Source organism: Dromaius novaehollandiae, chromosome 1 (assembly GCF_036370855.1).
Source record: "Dromaius novaehollandiae isolate bDroNov1 chromosome 1, bDroNov1.hap1, whole genome shotgun sequence".
NCBI classification, from domain to species: Eukaryota; Metazoa; Chordata; class Aves; order Casuariiformes; family Dromaiidae; genus Dromaius; species Dromaius novaehollandiae.
This window is the reverse complement of record NC_088098.1, coordinates 161321138-161344569: the sequence shown is the minus strand read 5'-3', so window position 1 is coordinate 161344569 and position 23432 is coordinate 161321138. Positions and strand designations below refer to the sequence as shown.

General features: G+C 42.2%; 1 protein-coding gene across 2 annotated transcripts in view; it reads left to right on the top strand.

Annotated features, from left to right (window-relative positions):
• Positions 1-23432, top strand: part of CLYBL (citramalyl-CoA lyase) — a 184028-nt gene that overhangs the window by 124412 nt on the left and 36184 nt on the right. The window lies entirely within an intron of this gene.

The following is a 23432-nucleotide window of genomic DNA, read 5'->3' as shown; positions in this document are numbered from 1 at the left end:
CAGCCTCTTGCAGCAGGGAGAAGTAAAGGTAGGGTTTCCTTCCCTCACGGCCCTCTGCACGCTCGCCAGGGCCCCCGGTTGCACGCAGGAGCTGTGCTAGACCCGAGCATCTGCATTTGGGGAACGCAGGGCCTGCTGTTGTGGCTGGGTCCTATACAGGGGCTGGAGCCTGCTACTTCTAATTTAAGGTCAGGGCACTCCCCATGCATCTGTCTCAGCTGAAGTGTGCTTGCCTTTCGGTTTGGAGGCTATTTTGTGGAGGGGAAAGAGCGCACAGTGGCTGAGGGCTGCTGTGTTACAGTGCTGCAGGCAGTCTCTGGGGCCCCGAAGGTCTCTGGAGGGGCCTCTGCTGACACATGTACTTGGCCGTGCCCAGCCACAGAGACAACACAGCTACAGCAATGTTATTTAACTCTGAGTTTATAGTCAAGGGATGATAGTCAAGCCCTTCCCTTCTTACTTGTGCACATACGCAATGTAGCTCCTGTAGCTTTGCCATCAACGGGAGTCTCAAACCATTATGTATCTGGCACGGCTCAGCTCTCCCTTATCTTCTAACATCCATGGCTCTGGTAAGGACGTGTAGAAGAATTTTTATTTCATTTTTAAGACCCTATCATCTGCAAGCTGATACATATGCTAGCAATGTTCTGGCAAGCCAGGGTAGGAAATGTACCCACTTACATAATGGAGCAACCAATAAATGCTTTTTTAATGGAACAAAAAGGCTTAAATATGTGGTCTTCTCAGCTAGCATGATTGGAGCACTAGATGAAGACACTGTCGTAATTGATAGATATATAACCTTGTGGTTGAGAACAGCTGTTTCAGTTTTAGCGACAAGCACTGTATTTCTGGCCACAGGAGCCAAGTCCATCTGGGCCCTTCCTCAAGGGCCAGTCTCCCTGCTATGGCTAATGGGTATTTCCATGTTGAGTTTTCCATCCTTTCCCTGCAAAGGAGCTAGTTACTTATTTTAAAACATTCTGTGTTAGTGAACCTTTGGAGAACCTCTAAAAAGCTAAAGAGATTTTCAGGGGAGTTTAGACACTCACACTGCTTTAAAAGTCTCGTTTAGCCAATCTGTGACTCTAACTCAGAGATGCTTAAAGTATGGCTTAGTAGCAATTTCCTATGCTCAATGATCACAGTGGTACTCGCATAGCCAGATCTTTCTTTGAAAGGCCAAATTTTCCTTCTGGGATAGGAAGAAATCCTGTAAAAGAAATCCTGTAAAAACAGTGGATGGTGTATCTGCAGCTTGTCTCATAACAAATCAGGTGGCTTTTGATGCTTTACAGATTGCAGCTAAACTCGCAGTCTCTAGCACTATTACTTTAAAATGTGCATTCTACTTCAATCGAAGGAAAATCAGAACCGATGATATTTCCGTAAGGCAATGAAGTGTCCTTACAATTCTTTTAGGACCCTATGTGAAAGCATGTTACACAATAAATATCTCCAGTAAGAATAACCAGTCTTTTTTTTACCAATTCACATTTAACTTACGATGCTTTCTAAAATTTCCCTACTCATTTCTAATATGTGTAGTAAAATTTTTGTGGAATTACAGATACTTTGTTTTGGCAGAATGTTGTAAAGTAAACACTTTACTTTTGTGAAGATTTTAATAAACTGGAATGCTACTGTATTCTCTGCTTATATTTTACATAATGGAGATGTAAATTTGCTTGCTTTCTTTCCTCCTTTTCTTCCTTTATAAAATGTAAGAGCTAAAAAGCAATTAGAAATGGTGATTTTCTTTTGGCAACTAAAAACTGTTAATAGTTGGAAAGTTATGTTTGTAGCATAGATTGCTAGTAAAATTCGCCTCTTCCTGCCAAAATCAGTGTCCAATTTTCAACATCTCCCCAGTCTCTCTCTCTCTGCACGAGCGTTTCTCACAGAACTGGATTCACTTCTGGCTGTTTTGTTCATGCACTCTGTCAAAAAATATTTTCTGCATCTCTAATTTCATCAAGATATGCTTGACTGCGGTCGTCAGAATCACTGAGAACTAGTGCTTAATTCAAAATTCACTGTACCTATGGCTGTGTCAGTTGAACAACTGAAATATCAGTGAGGAATCAGACCACCATGGTTCCACAGTTTGTTGGCATGTTTCTGTAATTATAAGGGAAACTTCATTATTGTATGAGACTGCCCATTCTTGAACAGTGCTTCATTTATAATATACCACCCCTTTCTAATATTTACATTGGGAAAGGCCTATATACAAAAACTCTGTATTTCATTGTTGAATACCTTTTGTAGAGAAGTGCCATATTTTGCGAAATAATAATTACCCTTTTTTCTTCCTCCATTAGTCATAGTAACACATGTCCAAATAGCAAGCTTCACTGATAATTATCTCATCTATGCAATTTCTAGAGTACATTTTACTCTGAGATATAGCCAGCAGCATCAAGCCCAATTTCAGTCCCAAAGTTAGATGTGGGTAGGGTGTCAAAGATTGTAAAGAGCTAAGGCATAAAGAGAAAAGATAGGGAGAAAGTTAGGTTGTCTACCTACCTCTCAAATATGGATTGCTTTTAGGAACATCGGCCATTTTTGAAATGAAGCTGTATCATTCAAGTCTGATGTGCCCTTACTTTCACTGTTAATCATAATCTACCTTAGACGTAACTATGATACTGTAATTATCTCCTCCCCTGGCACTTTAACTGTCCAGCATTGATAATTTTTCTTAAGCACTGGTATATTGGGAAAGCTAGATGCCCAGGATATGAAGTAAGTGAAATTAAGGCACTTTTAGCTTTGAAGGCAAGCTAGCTCACAGTGGGCTTTGCCTTTGGCCATGCTGCCATACGGTGACGGTGTACAGGTGGAGAGCTGAGAGATTTCTCCCAGAGCAGGCCGTAGCGGACCCTCTGGAGATGTGCTGTTTCAGTGAGCAGTAACCTTTCTGAGCAACTGTTTTGTCCTATGTGCTATTTATTCCCCTGTTCACAGTGCTCTTGCAGGCTAAACGTCAATGTGGATGTTGAGTCTTAAAAACGAAGCTGCCTTTTACTCCCAGGTATATTGCGTTGGTGTGCAGTTGGGCTGGTGTAGCTCAGAATAGAAAATAGGCCAGGGAACCAGATTCATACCATGTTTAAATCCAACCATTTCTGATTTGAGTACACCAGGACACATTTTCCCTGAACATATTTAGCCAGAGAATTGGGTTTAGTGGGTGATTGTTATGAATGATGAGCTGTTCTTTACATCTGTTTTCCTTGACTGCTGATGTGAAATAATTGACAGATGAAATGTGAGAGGATAATTTCATGTTTCACACCAGTGACTCCATTTTATTTGGTACCCTTCTCCCATGACTGGGAAAGACTAGTGTCACACAAATGCTTTGCGTAACTGACCGTTGAATCAGCAGGTCAGCGATGAGGTCATTCCAAGATCTCCCAAAATACTTCGTGTTGTTTTGTTTTTGTATAGGTTTCTGTACAGGTTTCATAATGTAACATACAGTTTCAATATTTGTCCCTACATTCAGATTTGTTCCTCATTGGTGCAATCAAAGCTTTTAACTATGTGGTAGCAACCATACTCCCTGGGAGCCCTTTTTTGTCTAACACAGTAGCTATTGGTTGACTGCAAAGGGATGCTGACCTATGCTTTCAGCTCAGGGGTAGTACTTGCGCCTCAGGGCTGAAAAGTGCACCGTGGAAAGCCTATATAAGCTTATGTGGTACCTTTTTTGGGTAAGCAGGGTGCCTGGGCCCTGCCTGCATTATGAAAATGTAACAAACCATGGGATTTAATCCGAAGGGTAGAGCCATAGACAGGTAAAACAAAGCCTATAGTATGTTTTACCATAGTAGACTGGCCTGAAATGTCCTTAACTGCGTTCTTTGCTTCTGCGGTATCTTTGGATGCCACTGGCTCGTAGTAGAGGGCAAGCCCTTGTGCTATGAAATCAAATGATGGACTGAAAATGCAGCAGGTACTCATGGTGGAAATGAGACCACTGGTGTCAGGATCTGAACCCCAGTGTAGTCACTGGTGCTCACGTACCAGTGCCTGATGGGACAATTTGAAAAACAAAGCCACGATGCAAAAGTCCTTCCCTTTTCTCCATTACAAATTTGAGGTGAATGTTTGTGTTGGTGTATGTTGCAATATTAATGTTTGTGTAATCCTAAAGCTGCACGGAGGTCCCTTTTCATAGAATCGTCCCAAATCTGTTTGGTTACACGTACTACTGAGGTTTGCCCCCTGTAAGAGATAACAAAATTTCCCCCTGCTGTCCCCACAATGAGAAAGGGTGGGGGGCTAGCAACACAGCTGCTAATGTGAGTGTAACTTTGGCAAAAGCATCCTCGCTCATTCAGAGCACTAATGCTTTTCTCAGTGCTTCTCAGATGCCCGTCAGTGCTGTTTTCTGATGGCCCAATACTCTCAGAACAGAGCCGATTTCTGATTTACAGAGGGCCTCGGATGATACCCCCCTCGTGAACTCCTAGCACAACATAAAATTGTTTTGTGCTTCTCCTGCTTATCAATGGTACTATTCTTGCAACCATTCCCAGCCCTGATGCTCGGTCTCTAGGCCAGCAGGTGCGGGGAGCTCAGCGAGGGTGGTCCAGGCTCAGCACGCCCCGCTAAAGTGTATCCTGCGTTTCTCAATAACAGTCTCTCCAACTGGCGGATGAGCTCCAGAGGGAGTCCTAGACAGTCCTTCGTGGGCAGAAGAAGTTGGCAGCGACTCAGGGCCTCGAGGATGGAGTTTACAAAGCTGGGAAAATGGCCCCTCCTGTGGCGTGATACTCTGTGCCAAGGCCATCATCCTTCCAGCCAAGAAGGGGGCTGCATGGGTCTCCCGTAAGAGCCTGTCAGCCCCTTTCATTAAGCAGCCGGAGGGGCTGCGGCTGAATGATGCAAGGCACTTCCTTCCCCAGGGGCCACGCACTGCCGCCGCCACTGCCGCGCTCTCATTCCTTGCCAGCCAGGGGAACAAGAGACCAGGATTAGAAATCAAACTCGGGGTTTTCTGCATGACTGTGCAGAGCGTATTAGTGTTAGGCCTTTTTTTTTTTTAATAAATATTATCTGTTTGGTTTTTCCCAGCGTTGGCAGTTTTGTTCTCGCCCTCGGGCCCCCCTTCGCCGGAGGCGTGGGTATGCCGGGGATTGTTCGCTAGGGCCTGGATGTGGGTTTGGCGGTTTTGTCCGTCTCATTACAGCGAAAGCATCACCTGCGTGACTCAGTCATTCTTCAGCTGCCTGGGGAGAGAGGCCTTCAGGAGCGGTTGCAACAATAATCCTGTCTCATTACGGCATATGGCATTGCCGCTGTGAGAGAAGGCAAGCTAGCAGATCCGGTTCTTAGAAAATACTGGTCTAGCCGTGCGGAAAAACTACCTTCTATTACTGTTTAGTCAACTCTATAGATGGGGAAATTTAAATCACAGTAGTTAAAATGAAGAAGTGATGCTGGGACAGTGCAACGCCATTTTCCTTTGTCTAATGTGTATTGTGGGAAAAGAAAGTACAGAAATGTCCATTGATAAAATAATAAAATCAAAACAGATTCTACAGCCAGTGGGAAGATCAAATATCGGTAAAACACAAATAGACAAAGCCCTTATATTTGTCTGTGTTTGTCTGGTGATTTTTTCCCCTATGTTTGGAGGAAGATGCTTAAACTTCATGCATTCAGCGGGCCCTGCTTTAAATCACTGGCTTGGTTTGCCATAGTCGCAGGCTGCCATACGCCTCCAAATCGCAGCCTGTTTTCTGGAGTTTCCTTCATGCTCGCTCCTCTCCTGGAGGTGACAAGGTGGCAAGGGCAAGGACTGCAGCGGGTTTAGCTGTCAGAGGGGGTCAGTCCACTTCATCAGCACGGGCCGTGTACTGTCGCCAGACCAGCCAGCCCTTCCTAGAAATTCGTCTGTCCGTAGGCTCCCTTGGAGCTCCACCACCACAGGGGTAGGTGCGATGCCTCCGTCCAGTGGCGGCTGGCGGCGCAGGATGGGGTGAGTGGCTCCCCCCAGCCTTTCCTCTCTCCCTGCTCCTGCCTGCCACCTCGGGGTGCCCCGGCAGCCGAGGTTGGCCCTCTCCTCTTCCAGACGGGGGGACCGAACAGTACAATGGTGTTTTGGAGGATGCACTGCAGGAACCTCCTCCCAAATAGCAGATGTCCTTGCCCAGGAAGGGTATTCAAGCTTATGTTTTCTGTAAGAAGAATGTTTCCTAAATGATTAGATTTTTCTCTCCAACTCTCCATATTAAAATAAAAAGAGAAAAGGAGAGAGTATTACTTCTTACATGTGACTGTGTAGTTTAAATGTAATTAAAGGAAAACTGGTCTTTTTTTCTGCCACTGAAGAGTTGCATTTATGCATTTTAATACTAAGATATGCTCACTAGGGAGCAAGAGCCTATCATTGGCTCTTACTGCAGGCAACACAAACTGAAAAATCTAAAAGAAAAGACTACAGCACAGAAAGGAGGAAGTGAATTTTAGATGCAGAGGGAGAATACAAGTATTTAGACCATATCTGTGTCTATAAAGCTAGAGATAAAAGGCTTTCTCTTTTATATTTTCTTTTTATTGTTTTTTATAGTGCAGCACAACACAAACATTACAACCTGGCTGACTCCTGTGGAGATGCCAGGCTCTAGCATCGTGTCCAAAAATTAGCTTTATACATATGCTAAATTAAAGATTGGCAGCCGCAGCAGCACAAATCCCATATTGGCAGCAGTTTGCAAATCCCACGTTGGCAGTCTTCTCCACATGAAAGAAGAGAGGAAATACAAAGGGCAAAAAGCCCAAGAGACTTTCTCTATGGAACAGCAGCGAGTGAAACATATAAACTATCTGTAGGAAAAAAAAATCTCCAAATTACTGAAGATAAAAAAATAAATCTTAATCTACGACTAGCTCAAACTAGGGCCCATTTACACCTTTTGGAGAAAGAGCCATCCTCTCGGCTGCCATTAGTGAGCACACACAGTTGTGGTTGGAAAAGGTGCAATTCCAGTGATACAGAGAGGATCACACATGCCCCTGTGAGTAATGGACCTGAGCTGGTCTGGTTCTTCTGTTCCTTACACTTGTGTAAATCAGAAATAGCTCCATTAGATCTCTAAAGTAACACTGTTGTAACACTGGTTCTAAGTATATCAGACCTTAAGCATATAAGATTATTTGGTTTCCCCTTTACAAATGGCATATTTTTATCTGTTTATCCATGGAAAACCCTTTCTTCTTCCTTGCATTTCTTAAGAACTAATCAAAAATTGTCATTGCTTTTGATTCATTAATCTGAACATATATATTTTCATCTTGCTTCTGTTTTATGAGTGTGTTCAATATGTCCTTTAGAACAGTGAACACTCTTACATATATGCTTGGCAACAGTTTCTTCTAAGTCTGCCCACTCTGGACGGATTACTTAGCTCCTTCGACCTATCCCACTATGTTATTTTGGCTGGCATTGATTTCTTCTGGAGAAATTACTACATCTTGTAATTTACCGTAAGTAATTCCTCCCAGTGCTTTAACCTGCATGGATTTTAGAAACCAGCATCCTGTTTTCAGCATAGATGCCTGGACTTGAACAAAGTAGCAAGCAGCTGCATAAAGGTGAAAGGAAAGAAGTGTGACAGGTTAAAAGAAGTCACTCAATACTTAGTTCTCATTCTTGGCTGTATCAAAAGGTAAGCCTCAAGATGCAAGTACAGATAAACAGAATTTGAGTTTTTCCAGAGCTTTTATATTTGTTTAGTCCTTAAGTCCCTATAAGCATTAAAGTATTTCATGATCTTTTAAACCTAAATCTTTGGTCTGGCACGAGAAATGAAGTTTTTTTCCTCCTCCAAAAAGAAATTTGCAGTAAATCAAAGATCAGAAAATGATAAAGCTTTAACTGCTTTCTGCGTGTGTGCCATGTGTAGGGCTCACCACTCCTTTTAGTGACTATTTCACAAGCTAATCAATCCTAGGCCATGATCTAATGATCTAATGCATGATCTAATGCGCTGCTGAATCAGTGGAAGTAGATCAGGATCAGGCATTTCTGCCAACCTGCTCTGGGCATGTGATATGGTGTTTTTGCCAGTGTGGGACATGGGTCTGTTGCACAGTATCCCCTACCACACTGCGTTCTGCCTGTACCCCCTGCAGCCTGGGGCACAAGCCACTAAATAGAATAAGCTGGCAGGGAAACGCTGTGCTGTTTTCAGGATGTCGTTTGCTTTGCAGCACCTCACGGGCACCGTGCTTCTCCGTGCGACTCACAGGCCACAGAAGCATGAGCCAGAGAGTGGCAAAGACCCTCCAAGAGGGAACCCAGCTGCATTCAGAGTCCTTAACCTTGAGTATTGTCTCCTGTGCAGTATGGGCCATACACAGGAAGAGAGGCTTCAGGTGGAGCTGAAGTTACAGAGCATGCAGGTGTCTGGACTGCCAGAGGGTGCAAGGGCACTAGGTCCAGAAGAAGCACAGTGCAAGATAGCAGAGGGTCCTGCTGCAAAATTGAGGAATTAGCAGTGGAGGGAGAACTCCAGGAGAAGGTCCAGGGAGAAGGACCATGTTCATGGCTGATGCACCTCCTTGCTGAGGGAACACAAACACTGCCAGTGCCATGGCCACCTGGAAGCTGGCAATTGCCCAGCTTTTTTCAGCCACACTATCAAGGCTGGAAAGTGAAAGCCAGAAAAGCCCTTGGCCCTCTCTTTCTGCAGGTGATGGGCACACTGGTCACCAAAGCAGCCTTTGCTTGCATTGGCCTTTTCAACTGCATTTAGAGGTGGGCTGTAGAGGCTGGACATGGGATTTTTAGGAAGAGAAAGGGTTGGTTCTGTATTATTCATTAGCTGACCTCTGCTAATCATGTCCTGGACAAAGGCACAAATGTCTTCCACTGAAGCATCCACTGAAGCCTGGCCATGCTCCAAGCTCACCATGGCTTTCTCTGCCAAGTCTCTGATTTTGCACATTCACTCTGCTGAGTCTTCTCTCATCGCTGCAGCCCCATTTTGTTCCCAGGCTTTCTCTAGAGCCCGTAGAACCAGCTGTGTCCTTGAGCTGTCTGGCTTCACCTGCAGATGCCGAGATGCTTCAAACAAGAAATATTATCGAGTGGCATGTTCCAGACAGACGGAAAGCAGCTCAGTTTCACCCAATGTACAGTTAAGCTCTTTTTCTTTGTGATATTGTGGAAATTTACATCAGTCCAAAAGCAATAGGGCATATTCATGAGAGAATCCAATCAAGGGCTATTTAACACAAAGATACCACCTCTCATTCCGATGTCCCTGAGTTGTAGATAGAAGGGGCACGGTTTCTTTCTTCCAGCTCCTGAGGATAGAGAATTTTTGACAGTTTCGGTGGAAGATGAATGGATCCAGACCCACTTCCAAAGTACAAAAGAGAGGAGAGGGAGCTAAGATCAACTTTTTGGTGAGCATTCTGATGATTTGAAGGCACCACACAGACCGGAGGATGTGACTTGGATCTATGTTATTCTGGGCTGATTAAAGTGCATCTTCACTCACACCGAGCATGCCCTTATTCTGTTATTGGATACTGTGCCTTAGTGCATTAAGCCACAACAGTAGAAATCTGTGCAGGGTCTCTCTGAAAGCTTGCTATGCTGGGAATCTCTTTTGTTTTCTCAAGTTCAGGTTTGATTTTTATAAATCCTGATGCAGTAGCTGGAGTTCAGAGGATGATCCATGATTATGTATGAAATTCTTGGCTCTTATAAAATCAGTACCACATGGTTCATGACCAATAAGCCTAGGGAAGGGAAGGCACTGAGGAAAAAGGCCCACCAAGTAGCAACAGCAGGCAAGGGAGGTTTAGACTCTATGCCAAGGCCAGGGCTGTTTGGGAGTCTGGAAGGCTGAGACAGCTAAGCAGGTGTGCATGTGTGTGGGGAGGAAGGGGGATGGAGTTGTAAAAAGCTACCTTTCTGCCCAGTACTTCACAACATGTCCAGAAAAAAATGTGAAACAAAGGACCTAGAAACATTTCTTCCACACAGAGGGATATGCAAGTCAGGCCAATTTCTGGACATCTTCTTGTGGAGCCAATCGTTCAAGGAGCTCACTCTAGTGATCTCTTCTCCATTTATGGTGTGATCATTAACCTCTTCTTGAAAGAACAGAGTTGCCCTTGATCAAAGGACAACTACTTCTCCAGACAACTTTCTGTTGCACTTACGGTTGTGTCTGTGTCCCTGTTTGGATGCAGGCAAGCTCCTTACAGTGCTCTCCTTGACTTTCCATCATCGTCATTGACTCTCTCATAGACTCAGAGCTTTCCCATTTTTGTCTACTGCTCCACTGTCCTTAAGCATCCACAGAGCATGTGCATGGCCATGTCCTGAGTTCCCACCAGTAGCCCCTGTGTGGATGCTGCCCTCACAACCCTAGCGTGTTCAGTGCCCTGGCTACTGCATCCCCCAGGAGTACCACTGTCAGCACTCAGTCTCCATCTTGTTCAGCAGGGCGGCAGGCTCAGCTCTGGCACTGATGATCCACAGTGCCATGCTACCGTTCAGGGAGGGTGACTCAGGCTGGGGCGTCTGGGGAGTGATCGAGTCAATCGAGGTGTTCTACAGCAGGTGAGGAAGAGTCCGAGTTAAGCAAGCTTCCTCACGTAGGAGCATGGACACAAAGGACAGTAACAGCATCCAAGGACATCCAGGGACTGTAGCTTTGGAGCACTGGGAGTGGAAAGGGGACAAGAAGGGGCCAGTGAGAAAGCCCGTGGGTTAGCTGAGGAAAGTCCAATCCACAGCCTCTGGTCTGGGCTACAGTTACCTGTCCAGAAAGTATGAAGAGCTTTCATCTGACAGAGGGACTTTATACTGTGTCAGTGCTTTTTGCATCAGTTAACCCAAACAATATGTATTTCTCTCTTTTCATCTCTCTTATTTATATAGGTCCTTCTTGCTTCGCTATGAATATACTTCTGTTTATCATGGTCTTTCTGATGACAAAGTGTTCAGAATGAAAAATAAAAAAATACTGGCAGTGCTGTTGCAGCAGAGCTGCACAGAGATGGGCTTGACATAATACAGCTTCAATGGCTGTTTTTTACTAGTGTTATGTCACGCAGTATATCTCTTTCTCATTTGCCATCCCTGATTAGCCATAACCTGCCTTTTCTGCTTCGTCTTTCTCACTGATTATCTGTGGCTTTAAATTTAGTTTTTATCTTCAGCCCTTTTGTATATACTTCTCATACTCTTGCACTGCTTTTGATTTTTCTTGTTTTAGCGTTGCTAGAAATTTTTCATTGGGGTGATGTTCATTTTTTTTTTCAAAATCATCATGTAGATGTATATTAGAACAAAAAAGAATTCCAGCAGGAGTACAGCGGACTTTTCTTTGCTCGGTCTGATTATTTTATTGTTTATTTCTGCTTCTGGCTTGCTTAACAGTCTTTTACAGCTATGCACCTTTTTCCCTTCAGCATTAATTTTGAGTGATAGGGGATCTGACATAAAATATATACAAAAGTAATTTACACTGAAAAATAAATTACACTGAAATTTTGAGAAAGTCTTGAACTGTGAAATGCTGTTGCAACACATAATTATTTGAATTATACTCTGGACTCCATTACATTATTTTTACTCTGTGGCATCATAATGGCATATGTCAAAATGGAATATATATCAAAAGCACAATGGTATGCATCAAAATGGAATATATATCAGAAGGCCTGCAGTGATGAGGAATCGCAACCATCTACTCCTCCCCCGTGGCCTGGCGGTTTCTTCATCCCAGCTTAGCGCCTGTTGGCTTGGGAAGCAGAGAGGGAGCAGATGGGCCACAAAATGAGATTCTGTAACCTTCTTACCCAATAGATCTGCTTTCGGCGTGTATGCAGAGACATATTTACTTACTGTAGTGACAATTATCAGTTCCATTTCCTTTAAGAAAACCAAACAACTTCAGCTCAGTATGAAAGGGAGCAAACGAAATTGTCTTCTGGCACAGTTACCGTCCATATAATTTTAAATCAATTACGAGTTATGTGGCCAGATTCCACTCTGTGTTATACCTGAATGTGCCCATTAAATCAGCAGATATGCGTCGGTGTAATGGGGCTGGATGTGGGCAGACAGGATCACAGTGTAGTCCAAGGGCTCTAGATAGCTGTGTGTTGTCAGTACTACAGATCAGAAGAGCACAGTTGTTTATTTGCTGGAACATTCTGTTTGAATATACTGTTTGGATGACCAGATGAAGCATCTTTTTACTTGTAAATGAAGGAATTTGGATACAAAAGTAACCAAGTCATAATAACTACACAGCTTCAAAATGCATTTTATAAAGAATTTATTCCTGAGCTTGCATTTGTTTCCTTTGCCTCGTTTGAAGGGTACCTATTTGAAGCATTGGCGTATTTTAAATAAGAAGAAATAAGTGTAGTTGGCTAGTGTCTGATTAAAGTATAGCTGTTAGTGAAAGCTTCTTGCTACTCTCAGTCTTGAAATGTATCAGTGTAACCTTATATTCAGCTTCATGCTGAAGATCCAGCATTACTGTGATTTTCTTATTGTGAGATGCATTAGACCATTTCATATCAGTGCACTGTGTGTCTCGTCTGGGAGAGCAGCCACCAGTCTGGAGGACACTGAGGGGAGACTCATTTTGCCTAGTCTAGCTCTCCAGAAAGATGGCATTTGGTTTAAACTAGTTGCTGAGGCGCCCTGCGTATTGGACCGAGAGACCTGGGTGCCTCCGAAGAACAAATTGTCTTTCGGTCCTTGGCAGCTGTTTTAGGAAAACATAAATCTTCTTCCAGATATACCAACCTCTCTCTATTGACTATAAAGACTTCCCCAAAAAACTTAGGACATCTGACTTTCAGATGACTCAGGTTGGATGAGGGGAGCCCGACCTCTGGGTCTAGGGAAGCCTGCAGTGGTGAAAAGCATAGAGGCTGTTTTTGGCCAAACATATAGCGACAAGTTCCTGTACGCAGAAAGTGCCTTCGCTTTCTTGCTGAGCAAATGGGACTTGTCAACAAGTACATGGCACAAATATGGCCGTATGTGGGAAACGCAGGGTATCTTCCCTGGGAGAAGACAGGGACATATCAAATCTAGCAATTAGAACCTGGAGTTTTAGGAGTTCTAGGTAAGTGAGAAAATAAAAATGAGAAGTAGAGACTTTGTGTACAAGAATTGCCTGGTTGCCTTACATGCATGAGCGCATTGCCAAGAGCTGCAGGTGTTCAATCAGACTGCTTTTATTTGAGGTGCCTGACATGGATTTAGAAACCACCACGTAGGCAACCTGGCTTGAAAATTGACCTTAATTTCTTCTAATTGCATGTCTTATTCTTCCTTATTTTTCTTGTTAAAAACAGAATTTTGAAAAGCGATTCACTAGTGCAGCTATTTTTGACTCATCGCTGACTTTGTCTTACTTCTTGTTATTTAATCGGTTCCAGTGGCCATATGCTGCTGAGAATCCTGGAACAAAGTGAGTAAACTGGGAGGCATTGCTCTGAAGGATAAATTTCACAGTTGGAAACACACTTAATACTAAGCCTTCTAACCAGTTTTCCAGAAATCACAAGCTTGATTGCCATGATATCTGAACATGGCATTAGCTACTCTAATGAGGAAAATAATTGATACGCTATGGAAATTAGGTCTAATTAGATCTAGTTAAGATAAATATATCAGTTCAGCTGAGAACTCAAAGCGATACATTTTACAGCATTCCAGATTATAAGTATGACCCTTGTTCTTCACTCTCTCGCAACTTGGGTTACTACCGGTAGAACTGAATGCAGAAAGCCTCCTTATCAGAAACACTGCAGTCTGTACGCACCTGACACTGAGTAAGTGACAAAGACACTAGCTAGTTTGATACATAGGTTAAAACCTGCTTAGTCTTTACATGAGCTTTAGGCAAAGATTCTAATTTCAGAACTGCAGAACATGTCTCCTGCCTATTCATCTTCTTCAGTTAAAGAAGTACATTAATGTTTATATATTTTCATATCCACAGCAAGTAATGCTCTTCAACCTCATCAGCACTGTTTTTAGTGACTTTAGAACAACATGAATGCTGTATTTATCAATAACATTTCTCTAGGGGGTAAATATTGAACACAAGCTGTAACAAAATCAAAGTTCCTTTTGAATTTTAAAGGAAAAATAAAAAAACAAAAACATATAAAGACAGGCCATCCAGAAGGTCTCAAGACTTTGTTATTATTTAGACTGGACGGATGACTTATACCCAGATGCATGCCCTGAAAATTGGTGCCAAACCATGGGCCAAACTCTTCTTCCCACTTCATTAGGGCACTTGCCATGGAACTAAAAGCAGAATGAAACCTGATTGGGAGCCACCTCGTTGCCAGCTTGCCTGAAACACAGCACGAAAATTTTTGTGGTCATGATGAGGTTTAGTTTCTAGATTAAACATTCTCCCTGTTTCAACAGGAGGAGAGAACGAGGAATTAACATTCTCTACTACTTTTAGTTTGGTGTCCTCTTATTTTCACAGAATAAGCTATTTAAAATGAACCCTTTAAAAATCTGCCTTCAGATTATTATTTTTTCTGAATCCCTCAGCTAGTAAACTACAGGCTCTAAAACAACGGTATGCATCCTGCAACACCAGCTAAAAAAATGCAAATAATTAAGGTGATAATTTTCATTAAGTGTTGTAATCTCTTCTACTCGTTTATAGGCAGTCTGGCAGACTGGGTAGTTTGGGGCAGCTGCTTTTGTTCTCTGAAACTGCTAGCTTGCCTTCTGGGAAGCGGGGTATAATTGGGGGGCAACCCTGCAGCACGGTGGGGCCAACTCCTCCGCCATGCGCCCAGAGACCAAAGGTGCGGATAACGCCCAGGAAGAGCCCCGACCTCAGGGTTCGTCTGTGCCCAGCGCTGCTCCCAGGAGGCACCGAGCTGGCCCCGAGCAGGAATGAGGGTCTCATGGCAGAATGTGCCAGAACGTCTTCAAGATAAATCTAGTCCCTCTGTGAAAAAAAAATGTATTTATATGTCCTTTATTCTGGCCTTCTCCTGAATAAGAGGAAAAGGGAATGATCTGCACTTTTGTAATAAAGGTTCCTGATAGCTTTTCAGTGCCTCCGTGCCTTGATAAATACATCGCCTTGTCCATTGGTGTTCCTTCTGGTACAATGAGTGTGGGGGAAACTGTGGCAAGCTACTAGTTTAGTATATAATTTTCCTGGGGGAAGGTGAATAATACATCTGAGTAAAACAAGATGACTCTTTATCTGACCTTTGAATATTATTAAATTACATATCCATTTTCATTACTCATTTTCTATTATTAATGTATTTTCTTCTTTTAATGTATTTTCTTCTTCTTTTATCCTTGGTCTCTCTGGTCATTAGCACTATTCTGCATCCTCCATTCCAGAAAATACTAATAAGCGTTGTAAAGATTCCCAAACCCTCCATGCAGAGATGTACAAACACAATCACTGGATGAGATGCTATGCAAACCGGCAGCAGATGTAGGTAGACTTCTTCAGTGGGAGTTTATTGCAATGATTTCACTATTTAAGTCACACAGCATTAAGGCAGCAGTTGTTTTTTTAAAAAATCTATTTATGCTTTTTTGTGACAAACATAATGATAACAGAAATGAGAAATCAGCCTGCAAACAGTCCAAATTTAAATAAAATCACCCCCACACTAGACTATAACAGTGGCAGATGGACAGAGGAAGAAAGTGTATATAGTCATATTTTTTGCCATTATAGTATGGACCCTTTCAGATTGCAGCAAGCAACTTGCCATCTGCAAATCTGAGTCTTTCCTTTTCTGCTGAGGCACTGATTCAAGAATCATGATTTCTAAAGTTTCAGTTAAAGTATTAAGTGGTTCATCTCTCATTTTAAAGGCATACTTATGTGATGATTTTACTTCAAACGCATGGGAAAGGAATCCTGGAAATTTCCCTCAGATTGCTCCTTAAGAAATTACTTCTCCTAGGACAAAACTAAAACCCACTGGCTAACAGTTAGGTATGCGGTGGGGTAATGGATTGTGGACATGAATAGCTTTTTGTAAAATATTTTCTTATTGCTGTCATTCTCTATTCTTTTGCTTGCTTTACTCCCTAGGCAAATGATCTGCTGTATGACTATCTGGTATACAGATTACAATGAGCCTCTTCATTACTGCAATACAAATACTAAACAGCAGCAATGGGTGTTTGGTTTTTAATGTCCCTCTGAAGCAATTAAGAATCTGATCACTACATAAACATGTCACTGATTTTTAAGGGCCAAATCTTCATGTAAATGGCCATTGCTTTAGTGGAAGTGTCGATTTAATAGATTCTGAGTTTAATCTGTGCATATTTTAAAAAGCCCCAAGTGTGAAATGCTGCATTCCACACTGCTGTTTTCCACAGTTTTATCCGACCATGAGTTTTAAAAGCAACGACGAGGATTTTAGCATCACAGAGCTCAGGTGAGCATTTGCGAGTGACAGCCTACGAGGGTTTCTGATGCTTTCGCATTATGGGCAGGGAGTTGCTTTATCTAAGGGTCATGACTGTCTTACAGGTTTAACAATTTTTTTCCCTCTGTGTAGCCAGCAGTAACCAAAAAATCTCCTTTGGGGATGAAAGCCTTTTTTGAACTTGTCTAAAAAGGAGAGGATGCAATTCAATTCTGGCAATTCCATTTCAAGAGGTGTTGCAGCATGCATTTCAGTACTTCTAATTTTTACCAAATCAGGGCTGGTCTCTACAGGAGCAAAAAGAGGAAAGGTTTCCTTTGTTAGTCATGTGAGAGCCACGTACAAAATAAAGTATTAAATACCATAATTACAGTAATTTTTGTTAAAATATTTCTACACAATAAACCTGTGGCTTTAAAAACTCTACCAGAAGCAAAAGAAAAACAATCTGTAATGAAAAAATTGAAATCAGAAGCCGCTAATAACACTAAAGGGATCCCAGAAGCCAAATTAATGTTTCTACAAAGAAATACTTTCCTACACCAGGCAAATTCATAGTAAGACTCTTACCTGGGTCTTTATATATACGATTCAGATTTCATTTTGAAGTGTGCTTTTTACAAACTGTTTAGTGTTCATATGTCATTACCACTGTTGGGCCAGATTGCACCTGGCATCGATATAAACAAAACTTTGGCAAGAATTCTTTCCTTTGGGATGGAGACATCTGATTTTCAAGCTGAAAACATGTCAGTGTTGCAAGACACTCCAAATAGCCTGTTTTACCAGTGCAGTAAATTAACCCGCCTGGTGTAGTGTTAAATGCTTTACAAACATCGACTGAAGGCAAGGGAGGGAAACAGCAAAAACAAACAAAAACATTTCAATAACTTGTTTGACTAGTAGCCGTGAAAAAAGTACAACCAAAGCATGAAGGAAGGAGGTTATCCTTGGGCGATGGGAGACCAGAAGAGCAAAATTTCTGAATTTTGTCCTGTGTTCAGCCCACAGCATGCGCCATGGCATGGTTCTGGGAGGGGAAGACAGACAGACATGGAACAGAATGAGTTATATAGAAGACAGAAAGGCATCTTCCAACAGAAAATTTCATTTGAAAAACAGGTCAGGATAACAGTAAACACTGACTCTAACTCAACATAACCTTGTCTGCAAGAGAAAGGTTCTGTGGAAGCAATTACATCCAAGAGGATTGTCTTTCATGCTGCAAACCACTGGTGGACAAAGACCACGTAGGCAAAGCAGAGGATAAAATATTAAGCTTTCCCCCTTGCTTCTACATTGTTCAGGATAAAAAAGCCGAGCTGAACTTTTGGGCACATGGAATTTGCTGATTGAAAGCTCGTGGCGCTAGATCGTGCATTCGTGTTGGGTCTGAATGGCACATAGAACAATAGGGTTCAACCTGCCTGCGGCTGTATAGTAATTCTGCAATACATGTCCTAAACTATAATAGGTAGAAAGTAGGTCCAAATGCATATGGAGTTGAACAGTGACCTGTCCTGAGAAACACAGGCTGAAGCACTGTTCTTAAAAAGATATATAGACATATATATATATATATCTATTTGTGATCAAGTAGACTGAAGCCATTTTGCTACTGTTGTCTTGCTATTTTAGTTATCCTAATGTCCATCTATTTACAAACATGCATGTAAATGGGCTAGAATAATTCATTAATATTCATTACCACTCGTAAAATGTGGCAAAGTTTGTGTTAGGGTGGGTGATCATTCCAAAGAGGATTAGATGTGTGTTAAATGTAGCTTTATAGTAATAAGATTTAGCATGATTGATTCTTGCTTGGACAGCAATAGAGGACTTAGCTTCCATACTGGCAGAGATTATATCTGGTCAACAGGAAATGAAAACTGGCCAAGAAACTGCCAACACAGAATTTGAAGCTGTGAAACCTGGTCAAGAAGAAATAAAGCCAAGTAAGCAACAGATGAAAAATTATCTTAAAGCAAAGATCAAATCACTCAGCTGGAAATAAGGATTGTATTGGAAAAGCTGATATTGAGAGCATGAAGGGACATAGGGATGTTTTTCTTAAAATAATATTAATAAATAAACTGAAGTGATGAACACCAGCAGTTTCAAAATAATGGACCTTAACATTTTTCCGGAAAATAGAAAAGAAGTAGAAAGTTTTAATATGCTCAAAGACTTCTGAAAGGCAAATAGCAGGGAGGACTTAAAAACCTTGTCAATCATTTAGAAGAGAACGCCAGAGGCTGGAAGCTGACTTGGGAAGGTATTAGCTCGAATGAGGAACCAGAGAAGAAAGAGACTTTGGTAAGAGACATGTTTTACTACACTCTTCTGGTACTGCTCTGTCTGGTACAGCACCCTCAGACTTTGGAGCAGTCCAGTCGGCTCAAGAGGAACAACCCACTTGGAGCTGCAGAAACCTACTGCCTCTGAAGACCAGACTTCCTAGGAAGTTCATTTGGCCATTGCACACCAAATGAAAGAGTGGTGGGAGAAATGGGTAGGGAATTAGCTGATCAATTAAGTGGAACACCTCTGCTGTTGCTGTTTATTTTCCTCTCAGAAAATAAGCTAAGTTCTCCAGAGCAAACCCTGGATAAGCTGTTTGAGAACTGCCCTGGCCACAACCCAGCTACAAGTGAACATAATGGGAAAGACACCTAAACTAGCAGAGGGCCCCAACCGCCTGCTGTATCCAGAACCACATACCAGAGCAAGTGCCATGAACGCGCTAGCGCGGGGCTGGTGTCTTAGTGCCGTCCTGGAATGAGCAAATGGAGCAGAGAAACTTGCTGAGGTTGTAGGTCCAGCTACCAGGCTGACATGATGCTCAGTGGCAGGCTGGCAACCCAAGAAGCAGCCTCTGCCAAGGCGAGTGACGGAAGTATCACCTGAATCCTATCAGGATTAATCTGCATCTGGTGCACATGACAGGAGCAGGGATTCTTGTTGGAGAAGAAGTATCCAAGAGCTTTGGGGAAAAAAGTTACATGCTGTTCTGAATACAAAACACATTATTACAGGAGTAGTCAAAAAAAAGTAAACAGGCAGGTTTACGTCGTAAAGCAACACAGTGTCTATTAAAAAGTGTTCTTCAGGTTAGTAGGACATATTTCCATGAATCTCTTTTGGCAGTTCTTTATTCAAATCAAGAAGGAGGTTCATTTCAAGTCAAAGGGACAAAAAATTGATACAGTTATCCAAAATATACATTTAATCCAGACAGTTTGTGCAGCAATAAAAGAAGTAGGGATACTGTGAGGAAAAATGATATTTTAACAGATGTCAAACTTGTGCATACTGACTTCCATTTTATCTCTGTTGGCTTAGAATTAATATAAAGAAAACAAAGCACCACTACTGTATGAATGCAATTATACTGCTAGAAGATCTTTATTGTACGTAAAGTTCATTCACATAGGAAAATAAAATATACTGTCAGCGTTTTGGTAAACAGATGCCTGCCAAAGCTTTGCATCAACTTAATGTTATTGATATTAACTAAATCCAAAATAGTTAAATCGGTACAAAAGCAGGGTCAAGGCCAGCTCCAGCATTTATTAGACAACATTCGCCATGTATGTTAAGAAACGATCCAAAATTGAACCATCTTATTAGTCTTATATTGACACTGCACTTGGCAGAGTCGTTGTCCAAAAAGTGAGAGAAAATACTTGATAAACCAGGTCTAAGGAAATTGCGCTTGAAGCCTGACAGACTGTTTCACTGAAGTGAATGAGATCCATGTCGGATTTGGACTTGGATGTGTCTAAGAGCAGGTGATGGAAACAGAGGTGAAAGAGCTCACACGTTCAGGTGTGGAAAAATGGTATGAAGGGAGAGACTTAACTTGAGCTAAAGCTGTGATAGTCAACGTATCAACTGTTTAATAAAGTGTGCTGATTTCAAAGACCCCAATCAGTTATGCTCAGGTAACCTTACAGGTAAATAGGTATGTATGTAAGAATAGGAACTGTTAGTGATGCTTGCTATGGGTTGCAGGAGCTTGCTTGAATTCTTCCTCTCTCAATCAGCAGGAAACAAGTAGGAAGGCTAGAGGTTGTGATGGCTCTGGAGATTCAGTCTAACAAAGTCACAAGCCAGGCTCCCTCAAAAACAAGGGCAGATTTCTATAATTCATTAACCTAGAGAGGTAATACACATTTGAGTCTAAACCTGGTTGCTTTACTGAAGATGCACCTTTCTCGCATGCAGGTAGTGTGAAATCTTGGCTGCTTAGCTGTTTGGCTCTGGTGCTCTAGGGGCAGCTGTGCAAGATATTGGTGCTGGTGGAAAAAAATAGCTGAAGAAGTGCCTCTTTGACTTGCTGCTTACTGCCGTCATTTGCAACCCCCTTGCTTGCAGTGATGCAAGTGCTTGTGTGGCCATGCAGTAAACAGGAACACTGAAACAACCTCGGTTTAAAAAATCCCCGTCCCCCACCCAGAAATAAAACAAACCTGGGTTTTTCAAATCTGATTGCTTCAGTGATCCAGTTTGCCTCCTGGCTCGAGAAACAGTTGTATTGGAAGTGCTAGGGTGGGGGGAAAACATTGTGGCATGGAGTGGGAATAAGCAGGAGAGGCAGATGGGAGCAGGAACTGCTTAGAACTTGCAGAAATCAACATACATACTATTTATCTAATCCTTTTCTTGAGGAGTATGCACTAACCTTTAGACCTTGCAGCTATTCCAGAAGGTCCTCTAAGGAGCACCTCTCAGTCAGACTAGTGTTAAAAATAATTGATTTAATTAGAAAGAAAAAAATACAGTTGAAGAAAAGCTTGAAGAAAGAAATGTGGCCAGTTCCAATAATTTGTTCCAGGGTAGTCAGGAATATCTGAATGAGGAGCTTAAGAAGGTTTTGAAGAACACCAATAAACAATTAAGATTTCTTCTCTATGTGTTTATAAAGATGTGTGTTATATTGTACCAGTAATGTACAATACACTTATATTAGTGAAGGACAAATGCTGTGAACATAAGATCGGCACAGGGGAGATTTGACCTAGAAAATAACCACCACCTTGGGTACCACTTTCACACGGAAGAAAATCACTTGTTTCACTTTGACACTGATATACACCTAGGCAAGGACAAATTCACATCATCAGATTTGGTTTAGACCATGGAAAACAAGTGAAGTCACTTCTAAAAGGTCCTTACTCCTTGCCATGAATACATGAGTCATAGAGTTAATCTTATTTTATACATGAGGGCTCCGTCTCTGCATCAGCTAGTCACTGCTGATGCAGCGACATGCAGGATGTGGCATTTTGGTGCTGTATCCCCTCTGCCGCTTCAGAGGGAGATGGAGGGTGTCGTCATTTTTGTGCTCTTGACCATCCTTCAGGGACTGCCCAGACTGAACAGCTCTAAGTGGCCTCATGAAGTCATTAGGAGCATCTGAGGAAATGTTGCCTACAGGAGGTGCTAAAACCTTCATTTGGGATGGAGTGGGGTTTTTGGCCACAACCACCCATCCAAGCAAGATCTCTATTAGAAGGAAGCCCTTCCAGTAGAGTAGGAAGAAGGATTTCTGGCAAAATCTGGCATACTGAGGTTAGTCCTCATTAATATAAGTATTGGCTGGGAAATACGTGTACAAAATAAGTCTGCTTTGCAGGAAGGCAAGAGTTGTGTCAATTTAGTGTAAAGCTGGCTAGATCAAAGTTTCTCATGTTGAACATGAACAACCCTGCGGAGAGCTAGCTATTCAGTGCTTCTGGCCTCTACTTCTTTCAAGCTTCTGAACTTGAAGGCATCTAAAATTATGTTCGTATTCTCCTTACATTACTCTCCCATGGCAGTAATTACTGCAATTAGAGGCTACTTCTACAACGCTAAATGCAGCTGGTCCAGGGAGTGATGCCTGCTCCCCAGGCCTAATGGGGCAGAAGGGCTCATGTCCACATTGAGTAGGGGTGACCCTCTGGAGCAGACTGGCTGCAGTGATGGGTACACAGCAAGAGGCTTTGGATGTCCCTGTGACTTAGGGTGATGCTCGGATGGACCTAGAGTGTAATTATTTTTCTGTATTATTTTTCTTCTGTTTGAACATCTGAGATAAGATGAGCAATGTGTCATATTAGCGTGGGCTATTTTTAACATTTAGCTGAGGATATGTGTTGCATGCCCTGGGCCGTGGCAAGACAGCACATATGATTGTTTGAAGGCCTTGCTGAGCAGGGTGGAGGGAGCCACACTTGGTGCCATCTTGTCCATACTGCTTTTTGGGAGTGATCTCTGGAGAGAGCCATCTCTAGAACCACACTTTCATTTTGGTTTGGAGGAAATAGCTGATTCACTGCAGAGGAGAGTTTGGATGTAAACTAGCAGTTAATGTCTTGTGGGCAGTTGGCACCCGAGATCTGCAAGTGAAGTGGGGAGCTAAATTATCTGATGATACGGATGTTCTCATAGGGGCCATAAATAGAAATTGAGCTCAGTCATGTAGTCTCACAAGGGAGGACAGGACTGCATGAGATAATCTCTGCTTTGAAAAGCTGCCCATGAAATGAGAAGGTTTAACAACTCCTATTCTAGACAGTGCAAGGACCCGTCTGGTGGGAGGACTTCATGGTGTGCCTTGCTCAGCGTATGGCATCTGAGTGATCAGTTGTTGTCATAAATCCCATGCTAAATCCGTTGCATGGAAACACATGCAGCTACAAAATGACACCATTTAACTTAAAAATGTGAGATGAAGATGATGAGATGAAAGCTCTTTTATACAAGCATTCAGTCATACATACTGTGGTCATGACCTGTAAACCCTTGGATTTATGGAATTCTTTAGGATTTTGCTCCTTTACAAAATGTTCATTTGCTAGTTTACCAGTGCAGATAAAGGTACTGTATGAAAAATGAGGTAAGAGGTGTTATATAATATATATAATAACAGAGCTGTTAATCAGTATTTATACACTTAAAAAAAAAAACATGGTTGTTCCAAGTTTTCTCTT